We start from the raw sequence: 15196 nt of genomic DNA, 5'->3' as shown, positions 1-15196 counted from the left end.
TAATATTTTAAAATATGTTAAAATTAATGTATTTTTATATCTTAATTATTTTTTCCACAATCAATCGTCTTTTATTATTTAAAGTGAAAACTTAAAATAGTTTAAATATTTTTTTAATATTTTAAAATATCTTTTTTAAAGATAAAATCATAAAGGACAAAATAATTAAATTGAAGAACATGACTGCTAAACACACACTTTCTTTCTTAATGTATTACGTCACGTTTCAATCTAAAACAAAGTTCGACATGATTTTCCAATGAACATAGGATCCTATTGCTTTGTTCAATGAATGCGAGGAGGTGGATGTTTTTTCAAACAAATGAAACACAACGTCACTCATTTATTATATTCTTTAACGGTTACTCACCAATATCAAATAATTGCCTATCGACAATATTATATTCATTTTCCTCTCTCCATAACTTAATTATTCACTACATATAACAGTTCTTAATCAAACTTACAACCTATACAAACATCAAATATATTTCTAGGTTTATGTTTCCCTGATTATGTTCATTAGACCTCAAAGTTTACTGATTTTGCAACAAGAAAGACAATTGAATGGTCCCAATGAAGATTCTCGACAACAATGTTAGTAAGGGTATTTCTGAAAATTTTGAAGTTAATTCTTCAAAACCGCAAGGAAATGTAGACGGAAAACTGAACAATGTTGCTATTGAAGATTTGCAATGAGAAAAAGAGAATGAAGAACCAAATAAGTTTTTATTTGTAACAAGGGAAACATGTTTTTTGTTTTCTAGATTATTATAGTCACTTATTCACATGCTAAGCTAAACCATAAGTCTGTTGTAACTAGGAATAGGAACAAATTGAGTCGGACAGTGTCTACCTATCACCCAATTTACAATAAGAAATTTGACTTAAAATTTGACTTATTATCTCTATCATTATTTATCATATATCTGTTTAAAAAATATCTTCTAAAACTCACAATATTTAATACCTACAAATATTTTTAAAATAATAATTTTTAAATTTTTAAAATAAAATCTAATTAAATTAATATATATATATATATATATAATATAATATGATGTAAATTTAATATAAATTAAATTTTAATTTTAATTAAATTTAATCTAATAAAAATATAAGTTAAATTTTAATTTTTTTTTTTGCAGTAATTAATATTTGTATATAGAAGAAATAATTGGATATCTGCATCATATTTATAAATAGATATTAAATTATTCATTATTCATCACTCACGAATATTCATTTAAAGTATTAACTTTTCATCTATAGTGAATTTTATTTGCCCATACTAGACATAAATATTTTGTCATTCGAACTACAATTCAAACCTCAACATCCAATTATTTACAATTGTCACCTCTAAAAATACTATTCTCACCCTTAATCTTAAATACAAACTCCTCTACCTAAATTTAAAACTCACATACTTCGGTCTCATATATACCTTAAATATAATATTAAATAAATCGAAGTTTAAATATAGCTTAAATTTAATTATCGTTTCTGTTTCACCACACTTATAATTGACAGATCATTTAAATGATGGTATAGAGAAGAGAGAAAATGAGTGGTTAGTTTGTGGCCACGATGCAAGAAATACAGCTCATTCACAGTATTTCTTTGTATGTTTTAGGGTTGTCAATGTTAATTTATTTGAGGTGTTATGAAGGCACATGCATGACTACGACAAACCATGCAAGGTTATTTATTGAAAGGCAATGATATATTGAATGTGGTTCGCACAACAAAAACCCAAACTATGTGACCACTCACTTTGACTTTCATGCTTTTGTGTGTTGAAAATGGTGCTTCCTCTCTCAATCTAATCCTTTTCTTATCTCTCTCACTAGGTTTCTTTGCAATAGGGTTTTCTTCTTACAAATGAAGCTTTTGTTTTTCTTAACTCTTTCATAAGGATACCATGCAATGTAAATCAGGTTAGATTTCACATTTTACGAGACTGAAATAATTGACAAGAGTTTAGTTAATACAAGCATTTAAAAATTTATATACAAATGACAAGTAATTTCATGTAAAACTATACTTTTTATTAGTTTTAACAAACAAACAAAAATAAAAACAATGTATCAATTCCCTTAGTGAAATTAGACAACAATAAAAAGAAGTATATACATTTTAAGAGTCAAATTAGACATTATTGAATGATCCTGTATAGAGGTCCAATAGCGAATAGAACAATAGATTTAATAAACAACAAACTTCACTAAGATAGATTTTAATGAATAATTAACTTTGATAAAATGTTAAGAAGTGAATTTTAAGTCTAATTCAATCTTAGTAAATTGACTTGTAAAGTTTAAGGGTCTGATAACAGATTAAATAATAGAGCTAACAAACAACCAACTTCTCTAGTATATACTTTAAATTATAACTCTGATAATATGTTAAGAAATAAACTTTAAGTTTAACTCAACAAAATTAATATACTAATTAATATGATATTTTTAACATACATTTTCACACCGAAATCTCAAATATAAATTAAAAACTAATAAAAAATTTAATAACATATAAAATAAAATATCTAATAAATAAAAAATTTCACTCTAATAATCTTGTAATTTTAATATCATATTAAAAAACAGATATTAAACATACCTCAATCTTACAAATATAAATAATATGAAACATTTATTATATATATATAACTTTTGAAAAGAATTCCAGAGCCTTCTAATATGATCAGTAACCATCGTGTATCTAAACAATGATCAGGTCAGGGACACTATAATAATTGTCTTTAATAGTGACGTATGTAAGAAGGTGTACATACTAGACATTATACTCACTCACGTAAATAACAAGTTTAGCATATATGCAATTTATTATATTATATTATACTATATTATATTATGAAACTTTGGATTTATATTTCTTTAAATTATATATATATATTAGTATCACATTATTCTTTAAATTGAATTTAATAAAAAAAAAATTATAATAGTAAAACAACAATCATATTAGTCTAAATTAAAGTAGAAAAAAGAAACTGATTAAAATTATAATATTCAAATATATTTATTAACTTAACTCTCAGTAATAACAAAATTGAAGGTCTTCGTTAATGCTTAAGAGACTTATTTAATTCTTAATAAATTCAATTATAGTGGTTGGACATCAATTAATAATATAACAAATTTGAGTATATAAACAACGAAAAATATAATCTCGAAATCAATTTTGTAAAATCAACTTGAATTAAACCCAAGTTTAAATTCGTAGAATTATATAAGTAGGACTTTGGTGACACTAGAGAAACTCTAATATTCACTATTATCCTTTCATGTAAACATGGGCATGAAAAATCTATAGATTATAACAAGATTCTAAGTACCCACCAAATGTTCCCCGTGTAACAGTGCTAAATAGGTTTTATTATATTATAAAAAAAAAACTAAATAACAAAGTTTCTCCCTATTATTAAAAAAATAAAAAAGTGAGAGAACAATAAATACACTTGAATAACAAAAATAAGAAAAGAAATAAAAATCCAAAGTTTCATATTAGATTAACACATGAGCTCTTTTAAAATTAAACCATTAAACAAAGTATTTATGGTTTTAATGTGTAATTTTTATATGAAGTTATTGAAATGTATTTGTCAAAGTATTAAATTTAAAATGAAAAAAAAATATAAATTGAAGAAGATTATAAAAGATCCTTTATGAAGATGTTATCCTAGTGAAGATGAATGGTGGAGGAAAAAGTGAATGTTTAGGCAAAAGAGATGAAGATAGAAAGAGTTAAGAGAGAATTGACTAAGAGTTGTCAAATTAAAGTTAATGCTTACCAACTCTGACATTATTATTGTCAAATTTGTTTAAGTTTGATCGACAGTGCTTCTTCAGAAAAGTTGTGTGGTCTACAACACTCTCTCCACAATTCATCATTCATCATATATAGTACTTCCCTTAGACTAATCAAATTATTTTAATGGATATAACTAACACCAAAAACTATTTTCAGGATCAATTAAATGATCAAGGACCAATACATCACTCACTATTTATAAAACTTTAACTCCTAGTTAGTTAATTAGGATTATAATCAATTCTTGTTGAAAATTCCATACATTCACACTCAACTGAGTTTATAATATAAAAGTGAATAGAAATTTTAGTTTAGTAAAATTTATTATTTGTTGAATTTATTACTTTTATCAAAAAATTTACTATTTATCAGATTTATAGTATTATTTATTATCAAATTATTGTGTCTAATTCCATTATATAAATATATATTTCTCGATAAAAGAAAAATATGTTGAAAATTCAATACCAACTAAAATAAAACTATATATAAATAGATAACAAGGTTTTGTGGAGTTAAATTATGTTTAAAGTTTATTTCTTAATATCAGAGCAGCGAGATTAGAATTTATCTAAATAATATTTATTGTTTGTTGGACATATTGTTCCACTCCTATCGAACCACCAATCAATATCTAGTCTCATGCTCTCTATATGCATATACCTCGACGTAAAGGAAATGTATTTAAAGTCTCACATCAATTATAAAAATAAGATAAATTTAAAATATATAAATGAGTGGAAATCTTGTTTTACAATTCAGTCTTGTAGGATTTAATTAAATTTAAAATTTATTTCTTAACAACAATTTTATCTAACAACAATTTTATCTAATTAGATTTAAAATTCAATTTTTAATATATATATATATATATATTATTTTTCTCAAGCTGTATTTATTTTTACATGAAACCAACAGAATAACAATATAATACACTAAACTTTCTAACCTCTGGAATAAAATAACTGTTTTTTTTTTATAAATTGAGTTTGAAGTTGGCAATTAAATGTTCGCCTTATAGGAAAAGGCAGCAGTTGCATTCTGACATATGTAAGAGATACAGAAAATGGGTAATGAGCTTTGAAGATATTATTATGTAGTCATCATGGAATCTGTGACCTTCAAATTTATGGTTCTGAACTTCCTTAAAATCCCAAAAATATGGCAGCCACAACATCATTGTATTCAACTATATCTTACAAAACTTCAATTCTTCAAATAACTCCTTTAAAATCACTACTATCCCATTTGAATTATATAAGTAAATGATCATAATACATGTTTATTTTCTTAAAAAAATTACTTTACTTTATTTAATAATATTGATTTTGAAATATTTTGTATTTTTATTTTTATTTTTATGCATGCATAAAGTAGTTTTTAAACCTTTAACACATAAAAATCACCTTTCAAGATAATTGTGCAAAATCTAATAAATTTACTTTGAAAAATGGTTTGTGTATATGGCCGACCACACAAGAGATCTTAATGTTTATTAAATTTTTATCATTTTCACTAATAAACAAATATTTAATACATTATGACTTTTTTATGATATAATTATTTACTATTATTTTTAAGACGATTAGGCATAATGGTTATATCTTTCTAGTTTTATATCATGAATTCGATTATGAATTTTTTTTAATAAAAAATGAATGTGCTAAAGCTAATACTATTATATACTAAACGAAATTTGACATTTATAAAAGAATATTAATGTAACTGTTTTTGCACTATCAAGTTGTAGAACTATTTTTCCAATAGAAAAATTAAAGCAAGTTATTTTCAGTGCTTTTTCATTATTAGAATTCTATAAGTTTAAAATAATAATATAAAAAGATTATTCTTGTAAAAGCTCAATTAATTACAAGTTGTATCATTGAAGAAGAAAGAAGTACTACAATGGACCGGATCAGAATATGTGGCCCAATGTAGTGCCGCTCATATGGGGTTGCTCTCTCCACCACCACGTTTTCACCTTCCACCTCCCCAATTTTCTTCAACTTTTTTTTAATTACATAAATAACCTTCTTTTAACTTTTTTACTTTATTTTTTACTTTTTAACCCCTATTTAGTTAAGTAACCTAAATTTCAGCAGTCCCACCTCCCTTTCTCTCACATTCTCACCCCCCAAACCCCCAAACTCCATATCTGTCCCCATCTTCCAGATCCGTTTCATTTTGTAAAACTCTTACTTCCAACTTTCCCACTCCTTTTTTCCATTTGTTGCCAAAAAGTTTTGCTGTTTTAGCATTCTGTATTTTCTGCAACTGCTGTATTGTTGTCGTGTGTTATCAGTTTGCATAGAATCTGGCTTGCTCCTGTTAGATATTTTTTTGTAAATGTCGTCAGCTTACTCTTGTTATATATTTTTTTGTAAATGAGGTTGTTTTTACACCCCCTCTTCCAATTGTTATTTGATGGTTTGTAGTGATGATAAATACTGATATGAGCAATCAATTTTTTTGCTACAATCAGTTTGTAAAAAGATTAAATTCCTAGGCTTATTGGAAGTAGTGCTCCATTGCAAGATGATGTTGCAAAATAATAATAATAATAATAATCAACTTTCAGGACACAATGTAAAGGATTTATGCATTTTCAATAAAAATCTTGTAACTTGGTTACTTCGACTGCATAATGTTGTTGTTAAACGGATATGGACATTCGTTTTACCTTAAACGGATATTGACATCCGTTGACGAATGCCCATATCCGTTTAAGGAATTTTCCACACGTACCTCGGCGCTTATTCACACACTTTTCTGTTAAAGCATCACCATCACCTTCAAGCAACACAGAGATTGAAGTTTGTCATCAGTATAATAATTCTTTGCAGTAACCTCTCACTCACCACACTCTCACTCTCACACCAAAAGAAAAATAAGAGAAAGAATTTCCAAGACGAAAAAGTAAGAATGAGAGCATGAACGTAAAAGAGAATGAATAAGGTGTGTGTGAAAGTAAGAATGAGAGCATGTAAAAGAGAATTAATACTTTGTGTGGGGGAATGGGTAAAAATTATAAAATTTTAACCCTAAAAATATACTGAAGGATAAATTAGGAATAAAAAGATAAAATGAGAAGGTAAAAGAGGAAGGGGGAGGTGGAGGGAGGAAACGGGGAGGTGGAGGGAGCAACCCCCGCTCATATTATCTGATGGAGGCTTATGACTCAAATTTTAGGGGTTCCTCGTCCTTCATCCTTTTTTCTTTCTGCACCCTCATAAAATCTGTAATCCCCAAACTACACCTCATTATAATTACAACAAAAAACCTTGCAACTCTTTTTTTCAAATATTTTTCAGATTAAGTGTTTAGAAAGATATTTCAAAAAATGTCTTAAGAAATACTTACTTGGGGAACTATAAAAGAATACATTTCAAATTAGGTATTCTTGAAAGTATTTTAGGATTAGGAAATATATTTTGAAATACTAAATCTGAAAAGTACTTTTATATTTTAGATTAGATATTTCGTAAAGTATATCAGTATTTATCAAAATAGTTATTTCAGAAAAATATTTTTATATATTGTCTGTTTCAGAAAATATATTTTGAATTTAAAATACTTTTTAAAACACCCAGGATATAAAATTACTTTTTTTTTAATTAATGTTTTGAAAGGAATTTCTAAATTCGTATATAACTATGGAATTACTCAATATAAAAATTATTTCAAAAGGCATTTTTAGATTTGGAATTATTTTAAAAAGATCAATTTTAGAATATACAAATATTTTTTGTAATTAAATGTTCTAAACATTTCGGATTCTTAATTATATTTTGGAATATGTCAATGTTTTTTCGAAGGTGTAATTTAGAATATATTATTGGATTTGTAAACACATTTCAAACTACACAATTTAAAATATAAACAAACTTATAGACTAGAACATCACTTCTAAGTCATAAACTTTAGACAATTAATTTATGAGTCATTTTACTTCTATACTAATTATTTTTCTTATTTTTATTCGATGTAAAATTTTTAATATTATCTTCAACTATAAACCAAATATGTATATTAAATTATGTTTCTAGACTTGAAAAGTACCTATCGAATTACAAATCCAAAATATATTATATAATTTAAAATATATTTTAAAATGTAAAAATATATTTTAAATTATATAATTTAAAAGACAGAAATTTATTCTACATTATATAATCTAAAATAGAATCAAAACACAAAATTCAAATTAAATATTTTTAACTTTTAGCGACAAACAAATGTAAAAATAAGTAAAACATGAGTCACAATTCTCAAATGGATAGAAGATGTCTTCCAAGATTGTAATATATTGAGTAAATTCTCTCGGGTAGCTATTTTTCTAACCAAAGTATTAAAAGATTTAAATAATAAATTAATATGCCCGAATCAATACCACTTTTACTTAATTAACAAAAAGTTTTAATAATTAAGTTGACTAAGTTGATATAATTTTTTTCTTGCATTGGAGACAAAAATTTATTAAGAAAAAATAAATAGTGATGTTTTTATATCTCGTTCTATGACAACAATGAATTATCTTTATATTATTAGATATCAAGATTAATACTTGATTTTGATATTATTAATCTTTAAAAAAAAATAATAAGAATATATAACACACAAAAAATAGAAACACTGTATATAAAATATTAAAAGCACTTATAGGTTATAGGTTGTTTAAAAACCTTAATTCTTGATCAAATCATCAAATTGATATATAATTTAAATTATAAATCTGTTTTTGAATCATTTTTAATGTCTAGATGTCATTTTGATTATTTAGTCGGGTGCAAGATTCATATGAATCAAAACAATAAGTTGTTGTCTTTATGGCGTTGAGTGTTAGAGCTTTAAAAAAAACATTTTAAATTATTATGTAATCTAAAATCTAATAAAATCATGTATAAAACTTTTTCTATAATGTAACATTCCAAAAATATAGCAATAAACTATATAATAGAATAATTACATTTAATAATATTTCAGTTCAGTCTTACACTAGAAAACGAACGGTTCTGGTCGAATGGCCTTATAGAAAGAATTACAAAGTTAAACTGTGCAACGGTACAACTATCCGAACGGTTTTACAAAACAATATACCGATCGTCAAACATAACAAAAAGGGGAAGGTGATCGAACGACCATCTCACTACAAAAACTAAACTACTGACCGAACGTTCTACTGTTCGGTCTTAACTTCAACTTCTACCAAATTTTCTTCTTCCAGCGCATCTTCCAACAGCGCGTCCCCTTCTGCTCACATCCACACAGATGATCATTGCAACGAAAAGACGGACGTACATAACAAGACAACACAAGAAAAACACAGGGTAAGCTTATGTAATTTAATTCACGTATAACATACATTTTCAAACCATCAACACACAATATAAATTCAACATACGTATTATACAAAACCTATTAATAGACTGACTGTCCGGACTGTATGAAATCTATGTAGCTACAGGCGTTCGTGCACCCGGGTGATGTAGTAACTGGGATGCCCTCAACAGTTGCCACCCGAGGTTAGCCCTATCTGTCCAAAGTAACCCTAAGGACTAGGACCTCCTGCCGTTCCCACACATGACCTACCCTCCTCTACGTGAAGACGAGTACTCACAGAACATCAGGATGAACAGCCAGCTTAGCTTACCTACAGTCATACTTTACAAATTTCAATATTCACACATGAGTCGTTCCTCCTCGGAACGCTTGTCCATAATCCACAACATTTCCATATCATATTTTCTTCATCTTTCATTAATAATTATCTCACTTAAACATTTCTGACCAAGATTCGTACAGGTACCAAATACCGAACGTTCAACCCTAACTCAGAACGAGACCGAACATTTGAAGCGAGACCGAGAGGTCTCCAGTTCCAGAATGGATTTAGACTAAAAGGGTTACTATCGGGTTGAGACAGAAATCGAGTACAATCAAATATCACAAGAAACGAATGGAACGAACGTTAGTTACAAAGTGAGTCAATTAGATGAACTAACTCTTGAGGACTTCAACCGAACACCAAAATGACCATGCCCATTACTAGGACTCTATGTCGTAACCAATGTATACAGACACTTCGAGACCTTTCAAGAATAATACTTAGAAGAATTCCCATGAAGAAACCGAACGCTTATGAACACTTAGCTTCTTTGGGTTTAGCATTAATAGAACCGAATGCCAGTAAATGACCGAGCACGATAGAGAAAATCTATTTAATTTGGATGAACATTATTTTCATCAGATAGTTTATAGGAAAGAGAATGAGCGCTTGGTGTAAGACCGGGCACTACTAAACTTAGATTAGAAGACTTGATAAATATAACAAGATACTATTGGAGTAGTGTTTAAGAATAACCGAAAATATACAAATACATATGTATATACTTAAGTTTATAACCGAATACCAAAAACCAACTATGCTTGGCCGAACGCTCATGCACAGTATTTCGAAACTAAGACGCTCGTTCTCAACTAGGATTCTTCCCAAATGAAAGAATCCAATTCTAACCAAGTTTACTAGAAAAACCGACAAACGTACACTTTCATAGGGGAAATTTATACCAGAATCATTTATTTTCAACTCATTTCTCAACATATATTTTCATAATGTCATACATTCATATCATAGTCAATTTTCATATTTCATACAATTCAAACATATCAACCATCATATATCATATTAATTCAGTCAATTCAACGAACGTTCATGCAATACACATAATCATACAAATTAAATTAATAAGCTTCCCTTACCTCTAAGCGTGAACGAGCGTACTAGATATAGAATGCGGTTTGTCTGACTAAAATCCTTCTACCCTCAACGTTCAATCAACTCTTCAAATCAAAATAAACAACAAACCAACTGGTTCAGAAGAAGACTATGAACCCATGCAACCAGAAGTTGGTTTGCATGTGCCAGGGAACGAATGACTAACAGAGAAGAAGACTTACCAGATCAGAACTCGAAACTGAGCGGTTCAAACTGAAGCTTGGGACACCGGGGGTGCTTCTACGGTGCCTGAACGAAGATCGGAGTAGAGAAATGGTGAGTTTTGGTAGAGAGAAGGGAAAACTTTTTAGAGAGAAGGAGGAGAAATGAAAGATCAGAGTTTTGGAGAAGAAGGGTGCATGCAAAGAGAGTGGGACGGGGTTTTCAAAAAAACACAGTTTTGCTTCCCACGTTAAAACAAACGTCCGCTCATCTGCTGACACCTGCCTTCCACTATCTGATTTCCAAATCCTCGTTGCTTGACACCTAGCGTCCGTTCAGAGGGGTTTTGAGTGCGTTTTTAATGAAGTCTGACATATAACATCCAATCATCCCCTCAATGGATAAAACAATGACAAATGGGAAATGTGGAAAAAAAACTTGAATCCCATCAAATTTCTTATTGCGCCCCATCAAAAGTCTCCAGTAGATTGCTTCAATAATAGGAGTGGGTGATCATCTTCTGAAAAAAATTTCCAAATTTATTTTAATGTGTTTTGGAAAATGAATTTCGAAATGATAAAGTGTTGGAATATGGTACAGGAAGTAACAACTGGGAATAGTGGAAACTCAGTGTGAGGGGAAATGGTTAATGGTTTAAATCTAATTCACTGAAGGGTATTTGAAGGATTAAAAGTTTTATTGGGTGCAAATAGAAAAAAGGAGAAAAAATGCCGGAATTTAGAAATAACCCAAACAAAAACAAAAGTAGATCTAAGTCAAAGGGGAGTTGCTCCCTCCACCTCCCCGTTCCCTTTTTGCCAGGGGTAATATTTAATTTATGTTTTTACTTTTTTATCCAACAATCATCCACTTTCGTTAATGTTCTTGTATCAATGCGGCTCCATAACATTCCACTGATTCTGTTGAATGAAATTCTTTTGGATCTTTTTCTCCCTTTGCTAAAAATATGGTGCTGTAGCGTGGGATATTGTGGTGTGTTTGGTTGGAGATAACATTGATTGAAGAAGGTTCTCTAATAATTAGAGGAAGTAGTAAAATAGCTTTGGAGTGGTGCAAGAAAAAAAAAGGTGCAAGAAGGTTCTTGTAGTTGAAGGTGATATGCGTTCTTCACAGGTTTTTTGAATATATAAAGCTATCATTGTAAACGGATGTGGGTATTCGTTGGAGAAGGATGTTGGTATTTGTTGAAGTCTTAAACGGATGTCAATATTCGTAGACGGATATCAACATCTGTTCAAGGCCAAATGCACAGCTACCAAACATAGAAAACGCACAGGCAGAGACCAAACATCCAACACACAACATATTCCAATACATTAAAATTAAAATGAAATGTCTATCAAGAACAACCTCTCTCGTGGACCAAAGAAAAAACGTGCACAGTAGATGCACACACGAAGCACCACCAAAACATCACCATCTCACCAACATCGCAGCATCGCTGCAGTACCACCACACAACAAGAAGATCGAAACGGAGAAGAAAGAACGAATAAAATGGAAACTGCTATGGAGAAAAAGGGTTGAAAGAAAACAAAATTAGAGGAGAAAATAAATTTGGAAGAATCAGATTTAGGAAGGAGAAAAGTTTGAAAGTAAGAGTTTGTGGAGGAGGGTGGGGGGTTGGGCTGTGAGTGAAAATGTAGTTGGGATTTAAGATTTTGATAAAAAGGTAAAAAAATAAAAAATTAAAGTAAAATGGATAGTTTTATAATTAAAAATTTTTTTAAGGAGGGTGGATGAGCTGTTGGATGGTGGAGGGAGTAACTCTCAAGTCAAAGACATGTATATTCTTCTTGTTCCATTAATTGTTCTTAACTTATTTACCTGTCTTAATTTCTCTTTTAAGAAATCATGGTATTTAATTGTAAAAAAGTGTAAAAATAGTGAAATGTTGATAGAATACCTATTTAGATCACAATCTGAAATTTTTTTAATTACATTAATTTCTGTGATAGTTTGTTAATTGATTATAAAATGTGAATTTCACTCTCAATACTTTTATATAAAATGTTTCTTTTACCAATAAATTTGTTAAATTATAACTTTCATCTATTACCTTCATTATTTATGGATGATATAAATACATAGTTTACTAGGAATGTATAATTAAGTAGTTACATCTTCAAACATATTATAGCAACAAAACAAAATATTCAACAGTAGAATTACTCATAATTATTTAACAAAATGTTATGTAATGAATAAGAGAGATATTTTTTACTCATAATTATGGTTTATTAGTCTCTCCATCATAATGATAAATAAAGATTAAAATTAGGGTAATAATCAGTAATTAGGTTTTGAAGATCTCTAAGTAAAACCAATGAAACAAACAGTTTTGTTTTCTTCTTAAAAGGTCTATATATGAAGCAAATTGAACAGATAATATAGATTAATGAAAAATATAATATACTTGGGAATAACTCTTTTGTAGTCAAAATTATACTAATATTAAACTTTTTGTGTGTAAGAATATACCATGAATAAAAAAAGTGAGCCATATGGCAAAAGGCAAAACAACATTGATTATGTATGGGAACTTCCCAAAATGGAAAATTCTTAAGTATAGATACTTCCAAACAAAAATTGTTAACCACAAAATGACATGTGCATGATAAAAAATATATAGACAATTAAAAAATTACAATCGATAACATGGAAGCAAATGATTCATTCTAATATTCTTAAAATAAATAAATAAATAAATAGCCTTAGTATGATGTGAATTGGATTGTTCCACATAAAAATTAGTATAAATGCATTAACAGTCTTGGATGGTTGCAGCCAAATTACTTAAAAAAGAATAAGGGACTGGATATCTCTATTTTTAAAATAAGTGGCACCAAAATTGAAAAAACAAAATTTGAGTACAAAGCTTATATATATTAATGAAATATTTATTTAATTTGAAATATGTTTCTAACCATATACTTTTATGTTGTCTTGGTTTTTTAATTTCTATACAATCGAGTATCATTATTTTTTACCTTATATGATATTAATTGTTTTTATTTATAAAAAATATAGAGTGACAAAAAATCCATAAAATTATATTAGGCAATGGAACACTAATAGCTTGTCTTAATATTTTGTTTTTCAATTTCTTTAACCATTCAAGGTAAAACCTTTATTGTAGATTTGCATGGCCTCCAATTAGTGGGTTTGACACAATATTTGGAATCAATGGTTAAAGAGTTCAATCTAATTTTAATTAGGAGTAGTAAAACAGGTTAGTTAAACTGTTTTGGTTTGTTTCATTTTTATTTGTCAAAAATAAATTGAATTCGGTTGGTCCTTAAAAAAATTTGACTATAAGTTGTAACTTGTCCTATCACTTTTTCCTTTTTTTAAAATTTTTTATTTTTAAAATATTTAAGTTTTTAATTGGTTAATTAATATTTTTATTGAATAAATTAAAATAATTATTATATTTACATATTAAATTACTTTACTTTATTAATCATTAGAATTTAATTTGTAAGGGATAATGATTTAAACTATAATAATATTATATATTTATATTTTTTTATACAAACATAATATATAAAATTTAATCTTTTTAATTATTTTTATTTTTAAATAAAAAACAAAATAAAACATATTAACGGTTATCAACTATGATTTTTCTCTTTCTAATATCCTACGATGTTAAGAAGTGGATTTTAATCATAACTCAACCAACAAAATTGGCTTATAAGATAAGATTTTTCACTCACTTATATACTCTAAATTGACTTTATTTTTAGTTGATGTGGGACTTCTAACACACTCCCTCACAATATATACATTTCGAGTGTGAAACTAGATATTAATGAGTGATCTGATAACGGTCCTGACAGCGAGTCAAAGAATATACCCAACAAACAATATTGTCACTGATACCATATTAATATGTTAAATTATAATTGTTTCGTAGATCACTTTTATTAGTATGTTAACTTACGAAACACAACTCATTTTCACATCTTAAATTTTGAAAGACTAAAAACTTTTACTATGAAAATTATTCAAAATAAAACCTAGTAAAATTATTAATTCATAAATATTAATAATTCAAATTATAATATTATTATATATTTATATCATTCAAATAATGTAATATAGGAATTTAATTTTTTAAATTATTTTTTATTTTTATTTTAATATTATTCTCAACTTGTTAATAAAAAATGGTTTAAGACACAAATTACTTTTAGGTTTTATCATCATTATCTCATTTAAAATTCAAAATCTTAATACTATGCTAGCATTCTAATAAAAAAAATTCTAATAGCAACAAAGCATTAAATTATAACTTAATATTTTGTTCTCTTTCTAGAAACTTTTGATTCCCCAAGTATTTCAATCCAACGGCTAAACCGGCCATGAGTGAAACAACTTAGTGCAAGAGTTGGTAGGT

Source organism: Vigna angularis, chromosome 8, assembly GCF_016808095.1.
Source record: "Vigna angularis cultivar LongXiaoDou No.4 chromosome 8, ASM1680809v1, whole genome shotgun sequence".
Taxonomy (NCBI): Eukaryota; Viridiplantae; Streptophyta; class Magnoliopsida; order Fabales; family Fabaceae; genus Vigna; species Vigna angularis.
Note: the sequence above shows the minus strand (reverse complement) of the source record.